Source organism: Agelaius phoeniceus, chromosome 2 (assembly GCF_051311805.1).
Source record: "Agelaius phoeniceus isolate bAgePho1 chromosome 2, bAgePho1.hap1, whole genome shotgun sequence".
Taxonomy (NCBI): domain Eukaryota; kingdom Metazoa; phylum Chordata; class Aves; order Passeriformes; family Icteridae; genus Agelaius; species Agelaius phoeniceus.
In genome coordinates this window covers 51648577-51665587 of record NC_135266.1, presented here as the reverse complement: position 1 = coordinate 51665587, position 17011 = coordinate 51648577, and positions in this window count along the sequence as shown.

The window sequence follows — 17011 nt, the reverse complement described above, 5'->3', positions numbered from 1 at the left end:
TTAATGCCATCAGAGACTTGGCAAAATGAGCAGATATTTTTGGGATTTATTTTCCCTGAGTGTCTCATCCTTGCATTTAAGCCTGAACATCTGAAAAACCCCACACTTAGCAATTAATGGAAACAAATCAGTCTTACAGCCAAGGCAATGCATACAGTCGGTCTACAAGCAAATGTGTATGTTTGTGCCGGCAAGATGGGTAAGCAGCTTTCTCCTTGCAACAGCACAATTGTACAAGCCTTGTTTGAGCAACCAGAGCTGTGTCTGTACTCGTAAATCAAACATGGCTGGGACCATTCCCTGGTGCTGAGGCCAGGGGAGATGGAAGCAGTGCATCCACATTCCTGACCTCCTCTCTCCTCCTTGCTCTGCACACAAGCTGCCTGTTGAGAGTGGCCCCAGCCCATGCCAGCTGTTGGCATGCGCTTGGGAATTGTTTGGGAAAGTTGGCCCTGGCTCTGCAGTGCCAGGCACTGCGCTAACAATTAAGCAGCACAGACAATTGCCTTCCAGTGCCTGGAAACACTCCCCAGAGCTGCTTCATTTACCACGATGGGCATTAGCTTTGGATTCAAGCTTTGGCAGATCCAGCTTGGCTTCCCCCGACTTTAAAAGGAGGGAAGCAAACAAACAAAACCCCATGGCATTCAGGGGAGCAGTTCTGCTGCATGTGGTCCTTCTTAGAGCCTGAGAAATATGCAAATACACAGGCTTTATTGATTTGCTTCAAATTGCTCTGCATTGACAATAGAATAAAGACAAAAAGCAGAAATTACCCAGAAAATTGCCTCAATAAAATGGAAAGGGAGAAAAGCAGTTCATTATTTTATTTTATTTTATTTTATTTTATTTTATTTTATGTTAGTTTGGTTTGGTTTGGTGGGTGACAGAGCTTGAGCAAGAAGTCTAGTTGCAGGGTTCAATGGAGAGGCTGTGCAGAGCGCTATGTAGAAAAAAGGAGAGGAAATATTCAGAAATGTGCCTTTTTAAAAGGGAGACAGAGACAGAGAGGAGAGAAAAGAAGAGGTATAATCCCTTTGAAGCTTGCAGTTTTATGAGAGCTATGTCCTTGGGAACTGTGCACCAAAGATGACTAGAGCCGCTTCAGGCTTTGCAAAATTACTACAAACATAAGGTAAGTGGCTTTATCATAAAATTGGAGTGGCCATTAAAACTTCAAAGGAGAGGTATGACCTGAATTTTACCTGTCACAGTCTGGAGTATTTATTAGAGGAAGATTTGATTCCTTTCTTTAGTTAACAACCTGATACTCACGTGAGGTCATGAGCCAGATTATAGTTTTCATTGGTGGGATGACAGATTAGATGTTAATACTTTATTGCTCCTGACCTTGGGAATCCATGAACTATTGGACAGGTGAGAGGTGAAGAAAACTCAACCTGGCTCCTTTAGGAATGAGAGCATATTTCTAATACCTGAGTGTGGTTGTAGTGGTAGCTATCCATCGACCAGCTCCCAACCTGCCTGGCTTTGACAGTACACGTACCTTGGTGGATGTTAGGGAATGTAGTGCTTGCTTTAGGAGCCTTGCCAAGCAGTGACACTGCCCCTTTACTGAAAAAACTTGATATTAGAATACCTTAAAGGAGGGGAAGATTCAGCAATCAAAATGGTAGTGAAAGACGCTGTGATAAAGCCACTCTTGTCCAGGAACACCCATGTGTTTTTCAAACCTTGGTCCTTCCTCCTAAATCTACTGCTGGCTGGCTTTACTTGAGCCAGAGCGTTTCAACATCTTGTCATCTTAGAGGCACAGGTGACTCCTTCCTTTCATTCTTGGTGGTGCTGCCAAGTTGGTCACCTCTTCTACTGCCTTGGTTCTTTCTCATTTTCAACCTTCTCTTTTCCATGCTTTGAAACTCTTCCCCTAGAGACAGGCCTGCCTGGCGCTTTCCACCTTCCCTTCCAGTATTTTCTGTTATTCTTCTGTTCACCCCCAATAGGTGCTTTTAATGTCCCTTTTAAATGAGCAATTGCCACACAGACCTTTGGCATCCCACTCTGCTTGCATTGCACCCTAGCACGCACTTGTGGGAATGTTCTTGCCTGCAGCTGTGCTTGTAAATGACCAGAATAGTTTTACTAATATTTGCATTAGACTGAGATGTCTATTGTTTTAAGAGAACACAGTAACAGCATTTTAACAGTACACACGTCGATCCTCTGTAAAACTGTTAATCTGTACATTTCAAAGTTAGTGAAGTAACTTCTGCAATGTCCTGTCTGAGGAAATAGAAGCATTATGAGCTACCTTGGCTGAGGCCAGTTGAGAGCAGAACCTGTGGGTGTGCATTCTGAAACAAATACTGGCCCTTGTAACTATTTCCAAATAGTTTCCTAGATACTGATTTTAAATTGAGATTCCAGTGGTCTCTAGGTGCCTAATCCTGGACAACTGTCAAGATGGCAAGCTTGATAATACTTCTAAAGGTATCTCTATGATCAGCTTAAGAACTGTGGTCCTTTTGCTTACTAGGAGTAATGATGGTGATAGCCAGCCTTTGCATCAAAGACTTATTACAGGACTACTTTTCCAAGGACTGAGAGGTCCACAAATATTTTACATTATCCTCCTGTTGTGGTGTCACTAGCATGGCATCTCTGGTAGCCTAGTTGTGGCAGACAAGGAAAGGTGAGGAACTCCTTGAAAAGGAAGACTGCATTTGTGTCAATTTCTAAGCCAGGGATTGCTATGGTACGTAGAAATAAAGTAGACATATACAATCTAGAAGTTATTATTTTAAATGCAAAATTGTCTACAGACAGCCCTATGACAGGACTGGCTCAGACCTCTTCCAACAGCATGATTAAACTTGCAGATAAGGTTGCAATCTTTGAAATAAAATAAAAACAAACTACAACAACAAAGGAAAATGACAACAAAACAAACCCAACCCAATCCAAAAGAAAAATCAGCAATCTGGAGATGAAAGCCTGTTTCCCTAGATGAAGACTAGATTCCAAGCCATCCACACATTAGCACTGAAGTGACTGAGAACTGCAGCTTTCCTGAGTCTTCAACCTCTCAAGATGTCTTTATTCAGTCTCATCACCTCCTCTTTAGTGACCCAAAAAACATCACCTCATGTCCCTTGCTCTGAATCATCCTCTTTCCTTCATCTTCCCTTGTTATCTCCCACTCCTAGCACCAGGTTATCATGACCATTCATGGCCTGTCTTTTCTTTCTTCCTTTCTCCTCCCCGTTGGAGCTGTGGTCACTCTGGCTGGTGGCATGGCTGGATGTCCACCCCAGCTGAGGTCATCTCACCATGTTGCTACCAGGAAGATCATTCCTCTTCCAAGATTGCAAGAGAGTGACTTATCTTATTCCTTACCACAGCAGGCTCATTGCATTCCCCCTGCTTTCCCCTGCCACACCAGTACCCCAATCCCCTCACATAAGGAAAACCTGGGATTAAATTGTTCCACCACAACTATAAGCCACAGAAAAACTGGCCTAACTGGTTGGAGACCAGCCAAATAGCAATACAGTGGATCATATGTCATGGGTACTTATAGAAATGAAATGTCACAGCACTCACAGAGGGAAAGAAGACTTGGTCCCAGGCCATGAGGTGTAAAAAAGCTTTGCTGGAATTTTTGCCAGTTGAAACTGATCATAAACTACTTATTGCCATTGCTAAAAGAGGCCTGGCAAGCATCTTGCTGGGAAACAATTTTTTTTCGGTTACAAATATGAGTTGCAAACTGAATGCAATCCTGAGCAAGATTTGTGAATCAAATAGACTCTTTTGAGCACCTTAGAAAAAAATGCCACAGAATTATGTCCAGAGGTGGGTTATTTATGTTGGAGTTTTATTAAAAATCCTGTCTGAGACAAAATACGCAGTGTGGCTGTCATCTATAAGGATGTAATCCCCAAAAAAGGAGATGAAACTTTCAGCATGTTTCTGGGAAGGCCTATTTTCAGTTTCTATCATCAGTGTTAAAAGAAGCTCTTAAGACTAGTAGGATTTTCATTTAAGTGGTCAGGAGAAAGAGCCTCTAAGTGTTATAATAAAGATGAGTGCTTTAAAGAATAATGTGAGTAGCACAAAAGCAATCTAAGACCAGAGACTGGCTTTAGGCAAACAGAGAAATCTGTAAAGGCTTGACCTGTGTTTTCGATAGGTGACAAAGAATTCATTTTTATTTAGCAAAAAAGTTCTACTTGCAAGTCCACAATCAGACAGAGCATGTCAAGTATCTTTTTGCTGGACAGGGTGCATCATAGTCCGATTGTGTGTCACAAGTCAGGCAAGAGCTAAGTAAAAGGATGAAATGGGCAGCAGATAGTGTCTGAAGTAGGCACCAGTTGCATCCAGCCTCTCTCCTGGTGTCTGATTCCCTGCAGAGCTGGTACCAGCCCACTGTGAGGACTTGCTACAAGTCAGCCTGGTCACACTATGATAGTGTCTTAGCTTTGTCAGGCCAAGTCCACTTGGTTTTTTTGTGCCACTACACCATGTGCACTCCATTCCTGTGCTTCCCCAGCCCTGCTTCTCATTGCCAGGGTTTTGTCTGAACAGTCCTCTGTTCCAACACAATTGTCTTTTCATATCCTGACCAGTCTTTCCTCATGGCCAAAATGCTCGTTTCCATTAGTAAACCATGGTCACGTAGTTGTTGTCTTCCTCTTTCTCAAGATTCTTATCTGGACTTGCTGTCTGTGTTTACACCATTGGACCCAAGAGTGCTTCCCAGTTCCCATGTCTGGATGTGTGGTTAGTCATGCCCCAGCTCTGTGTTGAGATGGAAACCTGGACATGTGTGCTGGATGGGAGCTGCAGCGTGTCTCAACAGGCCGAGCCATTCGGATGACCAGGAAATGAGGGCCCCAAGACATGCTGCAGAGCAAGTAAGTACAGATGCAGCCACTGTTTCTCAGCTATCTGGCTCTTCAGTCCCAGGTCTCAGTCCAATTTTCCATACTCAGTCATCACTCCCATCTCCACACCCAGCCAGCATAGGTTTCTGTTCCCTGCTTTGGGACAAACTCTCAAAACTTATCCTCCCAGTGGATCCAACTCTGATCCCCTGGTCTGACTTTGATGTCTCACCCTTCAAACCACATCTCTGCTTCCTCCTCCCACTGTCTTGTTTCTTGCTCTTGGTTCTTGAGCATGATCCCTTCCCACTCCCAACCATTGCCAACAGCCACTAAGCCATGAGGAAAGGCTGCTTTGCTTCAGCCCAGCTGCTTGGTGGGGGCACTCAGGGCATGGTTTCCACAGGGGTCAATGCTTCCCCCTCTGGCCTGTAAGGGATCCTGTAGTCATTAAAGGTTTGATGCCAAGTGCCTTGGACATAGTGCTGACCACAGTGTGAGCACAGACCTTGGTTCTTCTTGCACAGTGAGACCAGAGTCCTGCATGGGAGATTTAGAGAGAGATACCTGCCCAGACTTGCGTGCCCTGCCTGGGACCATGTTTGTGCAGTGAGGTCACATGTAGGAACTTGTGAGAAATGTAGAGTTCAGTGATGCTGAAGCAATTTAACCTGAGCTGGTTAAAACACCTGTTCAGATGAAGGCTGAGCAGGTGCAGACCTCAAATTTTAAAATTTTTCAACTTCCTGTGTTTGTGTAGATTTTCATAGGGGTGGGAAAAGACACAGAACTAGATCTACCACTATTGTTGGACTTCTGAGATCTGACCAGAAAACATGGGAACCCAGGGCTGTTTAACAGAAAAGCCCAAGAATTACTTTGCAGGCCAAAATGCCAAAAATTATTTCAGAAATAGCATGGAAACAAAAAGAAAACCCTTCAGGAGATAGACAGATACCTGTAAAATTTTGGGCTATATTGTTACATTTTGACAGATTACATGCAATCTTATCTCAGCTGGGAAGTGCCTACATTTGTACTCTAAAGGGCTCTAGATGGGTGGGAGAAGAAGACCAGAGGCAAAGAACAGGGTGTGTGAAGTCCAGAGATCCCAAAAGGGCAGTGCTCTGTGGGACTTGTACTGTCCTGCACTCCAACTGGAGGCCAGCTCATAAAATCATTGAATGGTTGGAGTTGGAAAGGGTATGAAAAGTCATCTAGTTCCAACCACCCCCCTGCCATGGGCAAGGGCACCTTCCCCAAGTGCAGGGTGCCCAGGGCACTTTCCGGCCTGGCCTTGAACACTTCCAGGGATGGAGCATTAGTAAGGTCACTGGAGTCTCAACATTTAACTCTGCCTGCTTGGGCACTCTTGGGCTGTGATGTCTCACACTGAGCTCTGCTGGGGCACTGCTGGGGCTGCCCAAGCAGCCAGAAAGAAACCAGTGTGCATCCCTATTTTACCCCTTTCTGGAATCATGATGTATACCCAGACCTAGGAGCTCAGAGGGCCTCCTCACATCCACACCTCTCAGGGACCTGCCAAATGGCTGATGTTTTCTGAGGGTCAGCTGCTGTCTCATTCCCTTGGTGCAGTGTTACTGTTCCCTGTGCAGTGTTTTCCTTTCCCCAAACCCACCTCTTCACTAGGTCCTTCATTCAGTCTTCTTACACTTCATATTCTCTTGACAGTTCCTCGCCTCCTTTGAGGCGTGCATGGGAGTTGAGGGAGGCGTTGAAGTCTCCCAGCTGACTGACACAAAACACCATGAAAGAGCCCAGGTCACATACCACATCCAAGTCAGCCTAACCCTAACAATCCACAATCCTTCATACTCCTTTATCTACTACAGCCAAGAAGAGCTGTGACTTTCAGGTAGACCTGTCATACCAAACTCAAGCAATTTGCAGCCTCTTTGTTCCACAGCTGTGTCAGGTTCTAGTCTGACTTGAATGGGAGAGGTATTCTAAAAACTGCTTTTGTTTATTTATTTTCAAATGTGCATACCACAAAAATTAGATTACGGTTTGGATTTTGTCACAGCTGTCTCCTGCAAGACTGATTCTGTTTGTAGCAAGTATTTTCTGGAGGGTTTCTTCTATTAATTATATGCTGCCACCCACTTATTTCCTTAAGGCAGATTTTGCATCTGTGATTTCTATATGAAGTTTCCTTTCTTTAAGGTAGCATATCTCTAAGGTGGGCAGACCGACAGTGTAGAAAAAGCTTTTACAGTCCAGGGGTCAAATATGTTTCTTCTGTTACATCAAGGGATAAAAAGTGCAGAGACTGTGTGACAGACAGCTTTAATTTGTGCTATTGCTGTAAGCAATTGAAACTAAGGACACAGTGGAGAATCCAGCATTGCCTTGATCTTGCAGTCCCACATATGCTTGACATTTGTAAACAAGGAGAAACATAAGATAAAAACAAAACAGTAAGGAGATTATAATTTGGAAATTTGTTAACATAATTTGGTTTTTCTTTACAGTTAAATGGCAGAGTGGTTGAGGCATCTTGCTGTGTATGGAGACCCAGCCATTTGGGCTGGAAGCTCTGAGATTGAGGCTGACTACCAAAATAGCTGAATTGTATAAACCTCACTGGCCAGCCACACACAGAGACATCTCTAATATCACTGTAAGTGTGGTGCTGCATCTTTGTTGTGATGTACTGAACGGTGCCTGACACACAGAAGAACTTCCAGCATACTGTTACTCTATGTCTCCATAGGAAAATCTGGGAAACCTGGAAACTATGGTCCTGTGATAACTGGAGGTGGTCATGGCCTCTGATGAGTTTGTCACTGCTCTTTTATGACAGATTTGCTGATACAGGAAATTTTGGGGCATCCATTTCTCTCTCCTGCTTGGCAGCTCTTGGTTGCCATAGCTCTGTGTTTTGTTTCTGTTTGTCTTTCTGTCCCTGGGTTAGGGAATATTTATTTATTCTGTTCAACATGGGGCCATTTCTGAGGGAAGGATCAGAGAGCCCATCTGCATACCATGGGTATCCCTGGCTGATGGCAGGGATGCCAGGGAGAAGGTGTAAGACCCAAATCCTCCCTCCTCTTCCTCTGTCTCACAAAGGGATGGAAGCAGCCTCTTTGATCTTGAGCAAAGGCTTTAAATGTGAGGTGCTGGGTATGGAAGGATTTGCTACTGTGTCCTTTCTCAGCAAGTCAGGTGTTCTTGGTCTTACCTTCTTTGTGTGCCCAGAGCACTGCAGGTAAACCATGGATGGCGTGTGTACATCCTGCAAGGGCTTTACTGCCAAGTTGCTTCACACAGTCCTGCCTGAGGCCATCACCACCTGGGGTGCAAACACATCACTTACAGGTTCTGTCTCGTGAGCATCTCATACCTCCAAAACCACCCGAAAACTATCTTTTCCTTCTCCCTCTCAGGTACTCTCAGTGTGAACTGGAGTGGAAGCTCAGCCCTTTCACTCTTTGTAGGATGTTGATAGAAAAAGCAGAAAAATTTTAGCTTTCAGATTGGTATTTTCACTTAAGTTCTCTGTCCCTGCTCTCATCTGCCCTTTGGTTGTGACAAAGGTTTGTTTGGAGTAGTTGTGGTTTAATACTGGAGAAGGAAATAGTCTGCTTTGGCAAACCTTGCAGCAGAAAGTCTCCTGCAACTTGGTTGTCAGATTATGTTTTGTGACTTTATTTGCAAATACAGCTCAAGGAGTAGAAACTGAGTAGTGCACAGTTTGACAAATACGTTAACCAACCCCCCTTTGAGAGAGCTGATTTGGAATTTTCCAGAGCCCTTTTCCAAAACCAAGAACTTATGAGCTCAGTTCTTTTTTATTTTCTGGGTTAGTTGTACTTCTTCCCATATACTGACTTCACAAATCATACCAGATCACACTGCCCATCACCTGGAGTAATAAGGGGTGGAGAATAACATTGTTACATTTCTAAGGTACTCAAAGCATGTGAGTTTTCTTCAGACTATTGATACAGGAGACCTCATGATGTTGGTAAAACTATAGGAAGCTATACCTCCAACACCTGCCTTTCCTTTATTTTTTTTTAAGGTCCTTAGGTTGCACAGCTGGCCTTTGCTGATAGAAACCCTCTTCTCAATAGCACAAATAAAGCTACAAATCCCCAAATCACATGAGAATTTGAGCCTGACATTTACACACTTAAAAATATTCACCCATTTAGAGTAATTTCAAGTTTTTTGATAGATGAAAGTAAGAATATGCTTTAGTATAACTCACAGTTCTCCACTTTCTAAATCTACACTGATGCAAGTTATCAATGAACAAGATTTTTAGCTCTCCTAAGCACACTAACATGACAACTGCATTTGCTAAGAAAGCCCAAATGCTCCTTAAATAAAACTGAAAGGAAGCTGTGGCACCCCTGCTTAACAATAGCAAACAGAAAACAGTGAGAGAGCATTTGATGTTGAAAATCTAATTTTCGTCACCATGTATTTATCAGAGCTTAGTTCCCATTCTTGGCTGATAAGGAATAACTAATCATGATTTAAGCATTTCTTCAAAACTAGCAACCTGTTGAACAGCTTCTTAATGTGCCTATCAATCATTTGGAGATAAGGATAGTTTGCACTCATAATAGCTAGTTGTAAAAATAAACAGAAGTTACTATAACTAGTTCAATCAACAATGGGATCTTTGAGGTCAGAGTGGAAATAATCAAACAGTAAGTATGAATAGGCTGTAATTTTTCTGATTAACAAATGTTTTGCTTGTCATGTGATCTTGAGAGCTGCTCTTAGCTCTTTAGAGGACTAAAATACATTTCAGAATGTATGTATTTACATTAGGGGGTTAAACAAATGTATGCACATACCAGTTGTTTTCTAAAGCTATTTGTTCATGTGAAGTTTTTTTTTTCTTTTTAATTTTAAAAAGTATCTTTGTCCTAAAGTTAAATTCTCAACTGGCCACTGTACAAAGCATCTTGGATAAAAAACGGAAACCTAGTAGCACACAAAAAGTACCGTGGAATGCAAACTATAAATTACTGACATACAAAATAAACATATTACTCACATCTCTTCAACACAGCTGAAAATATAGCAGCCAACAGGAACATATTACATCTCAGTACCAGTTGCTGATCAAAATAACAGTGTCCATATATAGCTACTAGTTGTGTGAAAGGAGTCAAAGAGCTGTGTCTGTATCTGTATGCGCATCCAAATCAATGCCATTTACAACCTGAAGACTGATGGGACATTGATCACAGTTATATGAATCCAAAATAGATGTTCTGATCACCTTCTGGAGGCACCTATCTTTGTCAAGATTATTCGAAGATCACAAGCCCCTCTCTTTATTTTAAATTGCACCTGTGGTGCATACCTAAAATGTAAATGTAGAAGATGTGGATATAGCTTTCTTCTGTCCTCACGTTGCCTGTACAAAAATACAACCTTCGTCTCTACCCTGGGGTAATCATTGCAGTGAGTTCAGACAAAGGTAGATAACTCTGCAGCTCATAGACTGTACTGGTATGTGCAGACAAGGTGGAAATGTGTCCTCTGAAAAGATACAAATCACAGAATCACTCAGACAGGAAGAGACCTCGGGAGGCCTCTCATCCTACCTCCTGCTCAAGGCAAGGAATGACAAAAACTCGAACCAAGTTGTTAGGGCTTTAATCTGGTTACGTCTTGAAAACATCCAAGGAGCTGTTATCTTCATAGTGATTTTTTTTTTTTTTTTTAATTTATAGCCACTCTGAACCTCTCCCCTTTTCAATTTAAGGTCACTACCTCTTGTTTTCCTGCCACGTTGCACTGTGAAGGACCTGGCTCCATCTCCTTGCTGGCCTCCCTGTGGGTTCTGGGGGCTGCTGTTGGGTGCCTGAGCAGCTGCCTCTTCTCCAGGCTGAACAGCCCATACAAGTGCTCCAAGTGGAATTAAATTACGGATGAAAATACCTGTGTTGTCAAGAAACCACAGCATAGCTGTTCTATCAGTGTGTTACTTCTAAACTTATTCATTCAATCGTGAAAGGAGTGACAGACAGCACGCTCTCTGGGATCTTACACAGTAAAGTCATGTCAGCCTTTTCTAGAACACAAAGTTTGCCCTTATTTTGAAAGGCAATGAGCACTCAAAACTTCTGTATGTCTAACACCTCCCAGCAGTCAGTACTCTGTAAAATACAGCAAGGGTGTTGGCAATTTGGTTATTTTGGTATTCAAAAGGAAAAACCAGTCAGGAGGGAAGAAACTACAAAGGAGCATTCTAAAGGAAAATTTGTTTAAAGACCACAGAAAGGATGAGATTCACTGATGTCTAGGAGGAAGAAGCTTCAAATACCATGGAGTTATTCTGAAAAAAAACACCTTTCTGGAACACCTGATGGTGTGGAACTCAATGTAGCATATGAGATCTGAATCGGTTTTATTTGAGGAAAAAAGATGTTCTAAATGAGATGCTGTGACTGCTTATCCTTCAGCTACTTTGATCTCTTTTGAGTCATCTCTTTTAATTTGAACACAACATAAGAATACAGCAATAGCAGCCTCTTCAGGACCTGATTAAAGAAAACAGACTATAACAAAGAGATGAGCAAATCTCCAGCATTGCAGAGAGTTTAGCTCCGATGTGTCTTTTCAAAGAAAGATCCAATTTTTATTTAGGGGTCTCAGGTGGAGAATTCTTTTGACCCCTTTGTATATTGTTCCACTGGTGTGTCTATTCTCTGAATACAGGGGTTAGTGCAAATGTGTTCCTTCAAAGGGTCCAAACCAGATATTTAGATGAATTTTTGAATTTATTGGGGGAGTCTGTGGATGTGTGTTTGATTTAAGCCCAAGTCTAGCACTGTACACTTTGGGTTTATTTCATAAACTTAATTAGACCTATAAGTAAATTGAGTGGGAAATAATGAATAATCTGCTGAGGACATCTATATCTGTGAGTCATTGGCTTTAAATAATGACACCTTTGGAAACTGTGCTGAGCAAACTTATGTAAGTCACTCAGGTCCCCAGTAACAGAATTCTAAAAAATGTCTTCCCACAAGTAAATGGCCTAATGAGAAATCCTGCATTATTCTGACTTGATAAAAATTCATTTTTATTTGTTACTGAGACTGCAGTAAGGGCTTATTTGTGGTGCCAGCAATGGCTGTAGAGCAACAGTTCTTATTTTAGTGTAACAGACAAGCATCTGTGATGTTTGCAATAGTATCAATTGCAAGTTTAAAAGTTAAAAGCTTTCTCATAAATCCTGGCCATAAGGAAATGGATTAAAGAAAAAAAAAATAGAACTCGTTGAACTTGTATCTATTTTAAACGGTAAGGATTATACCCGAGAAAGCCTTTTGTTTTAAAGCAGCCATCTCAACATCAGCTAGAACAAGATTGGGTTACTTAAAGGGCCACTGACAACTCTCTTGAAAACAACCCCTGTGACTTAAAACAAGATCCTTCAGTGCCTGCACTGTGTGCTGGGTTTCTGCTGCTTTTGTTCATTCCTCACTCTCTCATCCCATTGCCTTTACAAGTCTGTGATTCAATCAAAGAAGACATGGAATAAGAAGGAGGGAGAAATCCCCTTCCTATCATTTTCACCCTTGGGAGTGAGTTCCCCACCAGAGAACAGAGTGTGGCTGCCTGGGGAGTGGTGCTGTGCTGCTGGGGAGGCACACGGCTGGGGCATGGAGACCTTCTGCACCACTGGCTGAAAACATGGGGGGACAATTCAAGAAATCAAACTACAGTTAAACTAATTTTAAAAAATATTTTAAAGGTGAAAAAGTGGGTGGTTTTGAAGTCATTTTCTGAGCAAAGACCACAAAACTGAGACAGTATCAGCTAATGAAGAAGATTATGCAGTCTGACTGGCTATTTCCCCTTTCAAACATCTCCTCCAGCTAAGAGAGTGCTTCACTGTTGTAGGCTGTGTCAATGGAAACTGAGAGCTCAAGTCAGGTGTGTGAGCTTAGGTGTTTGATGAGCATTTCATGTTTGGTGACATTAGATCTCTTGGGGCAGACAGGGCTGGCTGCTGGGACAGGGGTAGGGCAGATATTTTGGAGACCATGTGAGATACTCTGGAAGTATCTTGTGTGAAGTGCAAAGACCAGAATCCAGGCAACTGAAATGAGGCCTACAGTCTGCAGGAGTGGGATTCATCTCCACGTTGTAGACACCAAAGCTTAGGTCTCATTGCAGGCACAATATGGGAACCAAGTGCCTGAGAAACCAGCAGGGTCAGTGGAGTTCTAGCCAACACAGTAAGTAGGGTCCAGAGCTTTGTGGTAGGTCTTCCAATGTGACAGATAGGTCATTCTTGCTTTGAGCTGAATAGCTTTCTAAACCCCAGCCAACAGACTGTACACTCCAGTTTTTATAGATGAGTGGTTATACAGTTTTGAATGAACTGCCTGGGATGACACTGAATATAAGGAAAAAAAATGTAAAGAGCCAAGACTTACCTACAGTTATCTGTGCAGGGAACTGAGCAAATCTGAGGCAATCTCTGTTTTTTAATGAGCTGAAACTAAACTATTAATTTCATGTTTTTGTGAAATGTAGATGGCACCTGAAGAAAGTATCTCCTTTTTTTTCTTTTTAACTAAAATCTCATAGTAAGGACCATTCAGCATGCAAGTCCTGCACAGCAGCTGGGAGTCCTATCCCCTTGTTTTCCTCCACAGGACTCACCGTGGTGTGCATCCAGCCCAAGTTCTCACTGCTGGACAGTAGCACTGATTTATTGGGGAGGGAAAGAAATGTCCAAGTCCTGGTCTTCTGTTTCTTTGCTGGTTGCCCAAAATCTCTGTGGAACAGAAAAACACATCTTTTTGCTGGTCCCTTTCCTTATGTAAAAGGAAATAGTTGGGTTTGCCAGGTTATGGATTGGTCTGACAGTTGAAATCAAATGGAAAAACAAAAAACCTTTAACTTCTGTCTTCAGAATCTTGGGCCTTATTGATACTTTCCCCCTTGTTGAAAGTCAGTCTTCCTATGCAGGAGGCCATGCAGTTAGTAGAATTTCTATTTTGGTAACAAAATTTGTCTTTACCCTTGGAAAAGAAAGAAAAAAGGAAAGCTTTCAAACCATGTTATTACTTAATTAATAAACAGTGAATCTGCAGGGCACAGATATCAAGGGCATCTGCAAAGCCAAGTTTTCCTATGATTTCAAATACCAGAAAACTGATGTCTAGTTTTTTACATCTCTGTGCTTGATGATGTGTCTGAACCCTTTTCAGGAATGAACACAAGAAATGCAACACCTTGACCAATTTCATATTTTAGTTTCACTTTAAGGACTAGAAGTTTATAGTCTTATACAGCATTGTGTAACTGTGGTGACAGGCTCCTTAAAATATTTATAAAATAGGAAACTGCTTGTCCGATTACAATAAGGAGATGACAGTTTGTCTTTTACAAACCATGAAACACAAACTAACATTTTCCTACTAGCTTTTTACTTTTTCTAGGTTTGTGGTTGCACACAGAGGTAGAAAAAGGGCTTGTGCTGTTATGTAGATCCTAAGCAAATTCAATGTAAAAAAGATTATATGTAAAATTTTATATGTAGATTTGACAGGAATAACAGCATATTCTAGTAAAACTCAGGCACTCTTGTGTTGTTAGAAGAGGGTACTAATAATTTTATCCTACATAAAGAATATGGGATATGCTCAAGGAGTACCCAAGGGTTTCCTGATTTTTTAAAGAAGTGCTGACATCCTCTGCTTTAAGAATAAAGTGTGCATGTGTGTATCCCTGCAAAGACACTAAATTCTCTCAATAACACAATAGTTTCCATACATTCTGGTCATATTGGTCCCAAGAAACAGAAACACCCCCACATCTGCATGAGCTGCAGAAGGCCTTGTTTAGGCAGCTGATTGCTCAGGAGGCTGTGGCATATCCACAACTGGGGCCAGCTACTCCTCTGCTCTAGGAGACTGATGAGCATGGGTGGCACATCAGCAGTAGCATCTAATGACAGATTGGCTTTTCTGGAGTAATGGCTTAGGACAGGTTATGGCTGTTATTCTCAATTTTTTTCTGTTGCTTTGTGATCTACAGCTGCAGGTTCTATATTAATGAACACTGTGTTTTGACAAAATGTCCCAGCAGAAATCAATTACTTGGGATCTGTGTATGAATCCACACATCTTTCTTTTGATAAGATCAATTTTGGAAACAATTTTCTCTCAGGCTTTAACTGCAGATGTACCAAAAATCTTACAGCAGCCCACACAGTTCAGTGAGAAGAGCTGCATTATAACCAACATAACTGTTATCCTGGCTTCCCTCAGTCTTATTTAGATAAAGAGAGATGTGAAAAATGTGCAAAATGCATGAAGTTAGAGTCAAAAATCTGCCTTTATGCTAAACCTCCCCACTTCTAAATTTAAATTAATATTTTCAAAATACATTTCTGAATATATTTCTTATTTAAAGCAAAGAAAAAGCCCCTGTATGGATAGGCTTCAAAACTCTCTAATTATTCCTTAGTCTTGTTATAGTCTGTCAGATAGTTGTTTGATCTTCCACTCTTTTAAGTCAACGTCAAAACTCTTACTGAGTTTAATGGGTTTAGAACTCAGACTGAAGTAGGGAATTTTAAAAATACAGACTCTTGGCACCAGGTACCATAACATTTTTGAAGGTGTATAATGTTAAAAAGGTTTTTTAGCAAGCAGCAAAATTAATTTCTTTGAAGTTTTACAGCCTATTGGGCATATGAAAGTGCAACAAGCACGTGGGATGTTTGCTCATTGAGGACTCTTGGAAAGTTTTAAATTATGAAAATTCCAAGTGCTGTAAATGATGGTTGAAACCCTTGTTTGCTTTCATGGTTCTAAACATTCAGATTTTTCACAAAAAACTAGTGCACAGTTCCCTCCTGAGTACAGAGCTGCATCTGTGTTATGGTGACAGCTCCATTCTTTATCCCCTCTCTGAGTTCAGACTTCAGTTCTTTGTTGTTTTGAGAAGCTATTTTTCTAAATACAGCTGGCTGAGAGGATTTTGAAACATAACTTTCAGCCAAAGCAGTCAAGAACTGCCTTTGCATTGGTATCTTGCCATAGCAATGGATGATTTTTTCCTTACCAGACACAAAATCAAATGTACAGACAGAACCTGCAAGGGGCTTTGTGTCCTTGCAGTTGCCTCCTTGGTAGCCCATGACAGCCTGCAAAAGGAGGTGCTCGTTGTACTGCGTGGGTCTGTTTACTTTAGCTGCTGGCAGTGTGGGTGCAGGGTACCTGCAAAAGGGGGAAAGCATATCTTCCCTGTGTCCTGCAGCAGGATTATTCCAGCAGCCTCCAGACAGTCTGCAGGGGCTGTGCAGAAAGATACTTTGCATTGCATTGCCTACTGGGTACAGATGCTCGTAGAACCAAGGTGGTTCACATCAAATCAAACACTGCTCCTCCTTTTTCTTGCACCTCAGCAGCTGGCAATATGAATGCCCACAATGTGGTAACTCACTTGAGAAATACAGCATGTGGCTGGTCTACCTGTCTGCCACTGTTTAATTTATCTCTTTAACTCTGTGGGGCAAAGATCTTATCTCCCTCTATGGAGAAAATACTGTGGAGTTCTCAGTTGAGCAACTTCAGTTCTCATTATCTCACAAATTACACATTTTACTGGACTGAGACATTGACACTTGCCAGGAGGAGATCCCAAGTCAAAAACATGGGCAGATCCAGCACCATATTCACCAAAACACCAAAGTATAAATAATGCATAAAGTGGATTACAGAATCATGAAGTATATCTGAATTTATTCCTGGACTAGAATGTTAGGTGCTATTACAATCAGGATACTGTAGTGGCTTGTATGTTAACTGAAACACTGTGCAAATTATTAAAGTTTAAATTGCAGTGAGCAAATTAGACTTGTTTAGTTGCCAGGAAAAGAGTTTTAACGGAAGGTGTGTCCCTAGAAAAAGGAATCTGAACTGGAATCCTTGGATGTGAAACAACAGCTCATCAAACTGCAAGCAGGAATGAGGCCCATGGTTAAGGCTTGATGGTGAGACTGCACTGGCTGTGCTGGCAATTGTGTCTAGGAATCTAAGCTTTGTAATGCTGAAATCACTAAGACAACTGATCTCAGCTTTTGGTTTGTTTAGATGGTTTTTTCCCCTGAAAAAAAAAAAGGCAATTAAAATCTCTGCTAAAAT